The sequence below is a fragment of the Brassica oleracea genome, chromosome C2 (assembly GCF_000695525.1).
Source record: "Brassica oleracea var. oleracea cultivar TO1000 chromosome C2, BOL, whole genome shotgun sequence".
Taxonomy (NCBI): domain Eukaryota; kingdom Viridiplantae; phylum Streptophyta; class Magnoliopsida; order Brassicales; family Brassicaceae; genus Brassica; species Brassica oleracea.
The window spans coordinates 15,582,673-15,590,224 of record NC_027749.1 but is presented as its reverse complement, the minus strand read 5'-3'; the positions used below and the strand labels follow the sequence as shown (position 1 = coordinate 15,590,224).

General features: G+C 38.1%; 1 pseudogene; it reads right to left on the bottom strand.

Moving 5' to 3' along the window:
• Positions 1-415: 415 nt before the first annotated feature.
• On the bottom strand, positions 416-3,868 carry LOC106319745 (annotated as a pseudogene).
• Positions 3,869-7,552: the final 3,684 nt, after the last annotated feature.

Genomic DNA, 7,552 nt, shown 5'->3' with positions numbered 1-7,552 from the left:
AGAGTTGTAACTCTTCATGTTAAGAGGTGTGTCTCTTAGCTTAATAATTCGTTCTTTATATAAAGATCAATCATTTGATGTAACATCAACACAAGAATCTCAATAATAAAAAGTATTTCAGATAAGTTACATCATTTTCGGAACCATCTGAAGTAAGCCTGTAACATCTATCTTATTCTTTCTCTCGAACTCGTGTGTAACACACAGTGATCGTTGTGTAACACAAGCGGTTGGTAAAAGATTAACAAGTTCAACCTCAGCCTCAGCCAGGTTGTGTTCTTAAACAATTGCTAAGCTAAAATAATTGAGTTAGTGGGATTTTTAGTAAAACAGGAACCTCAATATTATCTTTTGTAATGAATCTTAGGAGGTCCATACGGGAGAGAAGAAGAAGAAAAGCAGAGGAATTTCTATATAAATCAATGGTATCCCTTAGAAGTTCTTGGCAGTGCCAACCAATTGTATCAAAAACATATGTATTGGTTTTGATTCAGTCCACAAGTTGTTGTATCAAAACAAAGAAGTTAAAGACTCGCCAGGGTTACGAAGGAAATAGACATTATGAACAGAGAGGAGATGATATCAAAGGCTGATTACAGAAGCAGAAGGGAAGCAAAAACAGAGAGGCAAAGAGATAGAGTGAGTCGAGTATGTCCGCTAGGCCTATGTGTTTGTGCATTGGTTGATGAGGATGGGGATTTTTCTGTAGCCGGAGGTTGTGGAGACTCAGTGACATCATCTGCTGTGAAAACCAGGTATGGAGGTTCTGCTGGAGGTAAGGACTTAGGATTCACAATGCTTAAGAGGCCACCGGGTTTTAAAGGGGACATGTAAGATGGAGTTTGTTTTCTGCCCAAACATTGGTTCCCTGAATAAGAGAAACAAAGTTAGGAGTTTGTGAGACATTTCGTAGTAATTTTAAACCACTTACTTTTGTATCTTGCAGCTGTGAGAGGGAACTCTGTGATGGTTCCGTTGAGACCGGCTCCAGTGATATATGTGTTTATCTCAACAGTTGCATCACAAAAAAAGTCATATGGTTGGGATACAAACTCATTGTGAAAGAGTTCCACGTAAACCAGGAGCTTAGACTTCTGCAGCCTCTCCACAACATTGGTTTGCCCAGTGACAAACGAGTCAGCGACTGGAAAGACTGATGATTTTCTGAGGACAACAGCGTTAGCAAATTTCTTTATATCTTCAATAGCAGAGTCACTAATATCACCAATATTTTTTTCAATTTTGTAGACAGTCTCGTACTTGCTCTGCTTCTTGAAGTCAACAAGAACCGAGCTGTGCGTTGACTGAATCATGACCTTGGTTGTGATTGTTCCATTGCTGTAACCAGTTTCCGTGAGTGTCTCGAGAACCGCTTTAACCACGTCGAGCCCTGCTTCTCTCTCAGGTACACTGCATCCTGAAGGACAAAAAAAAGTGATTTGGCCATTAGAAGACGTCACAGTCTGGTTGCTAAAATCTTGAGTATTAACTATTAAGAGGTACAAGAACTAACCTCTAAACTGATCAAAACACTTGAGAGAGAAGTGGAGTTCTTTGCCAAGTTTAGGAATTCAGAGAGTGAGATAATCCTCCCAGAATTTTTCTCATTTGGATTCCTGAACATATTGTATAATCTGTAGGGGTTCATAATCGCAGCTGCCCAAACAGATGGGAGTATATTTATGTAACTCTCAAGTACAAAGATCATGTCAAGTTATGATGTAAAGTTGTCAAGAAACGAAATATTTTATGTTAAGTAGGAGTTGGCCAAGTGGGGAAACTTACGAGTCAAGCTCTGGATCTCAGGCCATGTGAGACTAAAAGTGTATATTCCAGGATCTGAACTAATCTCAGGAATAATTGTTGAACCATTTCTAAAAGGACTTTGGATGACCATTGTACTTTGCGTGAGATCTATCGAACTTGAGCAAAAGGGTGTACCTTCGCTTGACATTTGGACCGAGCAATCGATAACATCAGCACCATATTGGATTGCCTTCTCATATGCCAAGTCTGTACATCCAGGATAGTCCCCACTAGCACCATTTTTACTTATGACAAGAAAATCCACTGAAAGATAAACCATTTGGTAGATGACAAAGTCAATTATATTTATATTATTTGGTAAATTTTCTTTTTAAAAATCAAAGTAATTAATATCATTACCCTGTTTCGTAGCGTGTCTGCTAACATGGGAAAAGCAGTCTGAAATAAAAAGATATGAAGAGAAAATATTGGATTTTGAGAGTAATTCCAGAAATTTTCAAGGAGAAGATATTTGTAGAAGAGATATTGCTTACCAATGGATGCAGATGCAGTTATGGGAAAATCAGAGAGCACACCATCCACAGAGAAATGGCCATTGTCCACAAAAGATAGATACTCAGAAACTGGATCGAAACTGTAGTTATATGCAATATTAGCATCATTTGCAAAACCTGACACATATAGTTGTAGTCCTGCTTTGTGGGCATCGTGAACTAATGATGTAGGAGGAAGCAAGTACGGCTTGTCATCGAGTGGATATATGTACGATTTGGGAACAAGAATTCCTGAAGCAAACTTCTTGACATGAGCTAGGTTACTTAAGATAGAACCATATGTTCGCTTTGTTGTCGGCTCGAATTCTTCTTTCCCAAGAAACTGGAACACCAAACTCGGCCCTTTACGCCCGAAACGGCGAGCAATTTTTCTAAAGAAATTCACTTCAGGGGAAGAGATGTAGTCAATGGAAACAGTTCTCGAAGCTGATATCAGAAAACTGCTTATGCTCAGATTATGTTGAGCATAGAACGCATCGTGCTGAACATTTAACCAAAAACTTTCTGGTTTTATCTGCACGGATACATCTTGAACCGTTAAAATCGCATATATTCCGTCGAATTTTTCTAATCTGGAAAATATTCCTCGGATCACTGCAAACATGTTAAAACAGAAATGACATTCGTGAATAGTAACAAGATAAATACAAATTATGTTTTTACAGAAAGGTAGTTTTTTTTTTTGAAGATAAAAGGGTTAAACCCGAGTCTATTAAAGACACCGACCTAACCCCGGGTATAGGTACAATCTACGGATAGACCCTCTCCTGGGCATTCAAATGAGCCAAAAGCAATAGCTCATATCCGTGTGGTCAGCGCAGTTCGAACCAGGGTTTGCCGTATTGGGTTTATTCCTTCAAGCGCCACTGGACTAACATCGCTGGTTCACAGAAATGTAGTTGAGTCATAAATACTTACAAGAAACATTCTTGAGATCCCTCAAGGCGAAATCAATGGTGAACCAACCCTGAATAGTGACTCCATTAACCGGGTAAGATTTTTGGCGATTTGGGTAAACATATCCAATATTTGAAGCATTGTTCAATTTTAAATCAGGGAAGCAAATCCCATGTCCATCTTTGGTTAGCTGAACATCACACCATAGAACAGCACCGGCTACACTTGTCTGCATTGCGTTGTTGTAAGCATCGATACTTGAATCTGGAAACAATCCAGAAAACCCACCACGAGCAATCACAAGTGGAGCATCACCTGGTAAGAAACAGAAAAGTAGTCACAACCTCTTCTACTGCATATATGTTCTACTTTCTCTAGGTTTTTCTTATTTTTCTTGGAGATTCATGCAAAGAAACTAACAAATAGATAGAAAGTGAGAGAAGTCTAACCACTGAGAGTCTGCCATGGACTTTTTGATCTTTTAGCATCAATTTGAGCCGCAAACAACTGAATCAGAACAACACTACTGAGTAGAACTGTTGAAGCTCGCATTGTTGGATTACCAATCCGGGAAGTCACTGGTAACTTCTTTGTTTTCAAATACAGAGAATCAAGAGTTTTTTTTCTAATAAAATGGCTTTTTAGGTGACTCTGGAAGTCGTCTCGTCCTTCAATATTTTAATAAACACAAATTTTCTTTTTCTTTTTTTCTTTTTAATATGAATAAGAAAGTAGAAAACCCAAAACAAATGAATCATATTCGTCATTTACCCGATCAGCAGCTATAAAAATAGAGAATATTACGCCCAATGTCACTTTCCCACTTATTAATATCACTTTAAGTCGCATGTTTATACTAGGACACTTTTTCACAACCACCTGTTGAGATCTAACCTAACCTTTCTAGTTCATGTTCAACCATCACCTGACCAACTTAACAAATAAATGGGCGGGATTGATTTACAGCCATAGATTTAGTGCAATTTTGGACGGCCTAGATCTAATGTTATAGATCATGACAAAACTGATATATCTCCTATACAGATCTAATGTTATTTTGATTTTATTAGACTCATCTCTGCTCCTTTGTCATCGTTCTTTTTTTTTTTTTGGAATCTCTACAAACCAAATTTTTTTTATCATTAATCTGTTGGTTTCCCAGATCGGAAAAATCTAATGGGTAGAGAGAGCATTTGACTTAGAGAGAGGAAGGAAGAAGATGAGTTGTGCTCAAGTCAATATCAAGAACAAAGAAGCGTTACGCACACTCTGTTTACGCTATGACTCTCACAAACACCGGAGCTGCTCTCAGCATTACGCTCATGCCGAGTTCTAGCTAGTCTCTTCTCACTCTTCTTCATTCGAGGCCGCCACAATCGGTAACATTCCCTCAATTGCCACCGTCATGTCTTCTTCTTCTACAGCTGCGATGATCTGAAATGTCAAGAGACAGAAGAAGAAAGGATCAAAAGGGGATGGTTTCTCTACTGGGGAGGGAGTTTAAGAAACAGAGTGCTTAAGCTTGCAGATTTTGGTGTTCAATGATTGTAAAGTTTCGATCTTCGCCTCAATGTTAGTTTCTCTTTCACGTGACTGAGAGTCTACTAATGTTTGTCACAATTTTCGAATTTGGGGCTATTTGTTTCGCCATTTGTCATCTCCATCCAGATGATTCATTTGTATGATCTATTCAAATCATCTATTCAAATTTTTGTGATTGTTTGTTTGTCCATCCACATAGCTCATCTAGATGAATCATCTAAATGGATCTTATGTTTGTTTCTTTATTTTCATTTCCATTCAAATGAGTTTAGTAAAGAAATTACCAAAATATCTTTGTGTTGATTTAATCATATGTTTAATATTAATTTTAACTATATTACATTTAATTATTTAGTTTAATATATTTACATTAGAATTATTTCAAAATTAACGAGTTTTCTTTTTGCGGTTTGGGCGGGAAAACAAGTTTTTTCGGTTTTAGCGAGAAAACTCAATTTTTATGTTTTGGCGGAAAACAAGATTTTTCGGTTCTGGCGGGAAAACGATATTTTTCGGTTTTGGCAGGAAAATACAAATTTTTGGTTTTGGCGAGAAAACAGGTTTTTGCTGTTTTGGCGGGAAAAAGAAAACAAGTTTTTGCTGTTTTGGAGGAAACCACGTTTTTGCGATTTTGGCGGAAAAACGCATTTTTGCGATTTTGGCGGAAAAACGTGTTTTTGCGGTTTTGTCGGAAAAACACGTTTTTGGCGGGAAAACGCATTTTTTGCGTTTTTGGAGGAAAACACATTTTTTACGATTTTGGCGGGAAAACATGCTTTTGCGGTTTTGACGGGAAACCGCGTTTTTGCGGTTTTGGTGGGAAACCGCGTTTTTGCGGTTTTCGCGGGAAAACACGTTTTTGCAATTTTGGCTAGAAAACGCGTCTTTTGCGGTTTTCGCGGGAAAACACGTTTTTGCGATTTTGGCGGGAAAACATGCTTTTGCGGTTTTGGCGGGAAACCACGTTTTTGCGGTTTTGGCGGGAAACCGCGTTTTATGCGGTTTTCGCGGGAAACCGTGTTTTTTTGCGGTTTTCGCGGGAAAACGCGTTTTTTGCGGTTTTGGCGGGAAAACGCGTTTTTGGCGGGAACACATTTTTACAGTTTTTGCGGGAAAACGAGATTTTTCGGTTTGGCGGAAAAATACAAATTTTCGGTTTTGGCAAGAAAACACGTTTTTTGGTTTTGGCGGGAAAACACATTTTTTGGTTTTGGCGGGAAAACCTTTTCGCGGGAAAACGAGATTTTTCGGTTTTGGCGGGAAAATACAAATTTTCGGTTTTGGCAAGAAAACACGTTTTTGGTTTTGGCGGGAAAACACATTTTTTGGTTTTGGCGGGAAATCACGTTTTTGCAATTTTGGCGGGAAAACACGGTTTGCGACTTTGGCGGGAAAACGTGTTTTTTTTGTGTTTTGACGGAAAAATGTATTTTGGGGTGTTGGCGTGAAAACATTTTTTGTGATTTTGGCATGAAAACATGTTTTCGGTTTTTGCGGAAAAACACGTTTTTGCAATTTTGACGGGAAAACATTTTTTTGCAATTTTAGCGGGAAAATGCGTTTTGGGGTTTTGGCGTGAAAAAGTAGTTTTTCGCACTGGAAAAAAGTGTTTTTATAGTTTTGTCAGTTTTCGTTTGTGACAAAAATGATATTATGTTTAGGTTTGTAATTTGTGAATTACATTAGGGGTATAATAGACATTATACCATTTTGAATGAACCATCTCCATTCAAATGATCCAAATTGGTTCAGCTGAATGGACTTTAAAATTAAGCCTAAATTTTCAAAAATCATCCGGATGATCCATCTGAATGAGTTGCACTTTTAGTGCCTAAACAAACAAAACTCTCATCTTCATCGAGATGGTCCATCCAAATGGAGAAACAAACGGGCCCTTTATCCTTCTTGTAAAGTTTCGATCTTGAATCAAAAAACCTAATGTTTTGCTCTGTGGAGTATTGAGATATTGTGTAATATAACATCAAGTACATATGTACACCAGATCATGTATACAACAAAATTGCACAAATCCATGCGTACAACCAAATCGAAGACAGCCACTGGAATTTCTCCATAGACAAACATCACATGACAAGGATTGTGCCTCTTCGTATTGGCATACCCTTGACCTTTCTTATCCATGCTAAGCTCAACTCACCTTTCTTATACATGCTAAGCTCAACATTACCCTTGTACACATATACAATTACCAACATGTACGAATCATGGTTACTCGGTTCTCTCGTACACAACACTCAATGTCCATTCATTCTTTTTATTGCGTGTACAAATTCTACAGTCCGATTTCACCTGTTTTAAAACAGTTTACATTCACATTCTTGGGCTCAAGCTTACTAAACATCATTTACTCTCACCTCTTGCAGGTTGTCCACCTCACCTTTCTTATCCATGCTAAGCTCCGCATTATCCCTTGTACACATGTACAACTACCAACATGTACGAATCATGGTTACTCGGTTCTCTCGTAAACAACAATCAATGTCCACTCATTCTTTTTATTACGGATACAAATTCTACAGTCCGATTTCACCTGTTTTAAAACAGTTTACATTCACATTCTTGGGCTCAAGCTTACTAAACATCATTTACTCTCACCTCTTGCAGGTTGTCCACCTCACCTTTCTTATCCATGCTAAGCTCCACATTATCCCTTGTACACATGTACAACTACCAACATGTACGAATCATGGTTACTCGGTTCTCTCGTAAACAACAATCAATGTCCACTCATTCTTTTTATTACGTGTACAAATTCTACAGTCCGATTTCAC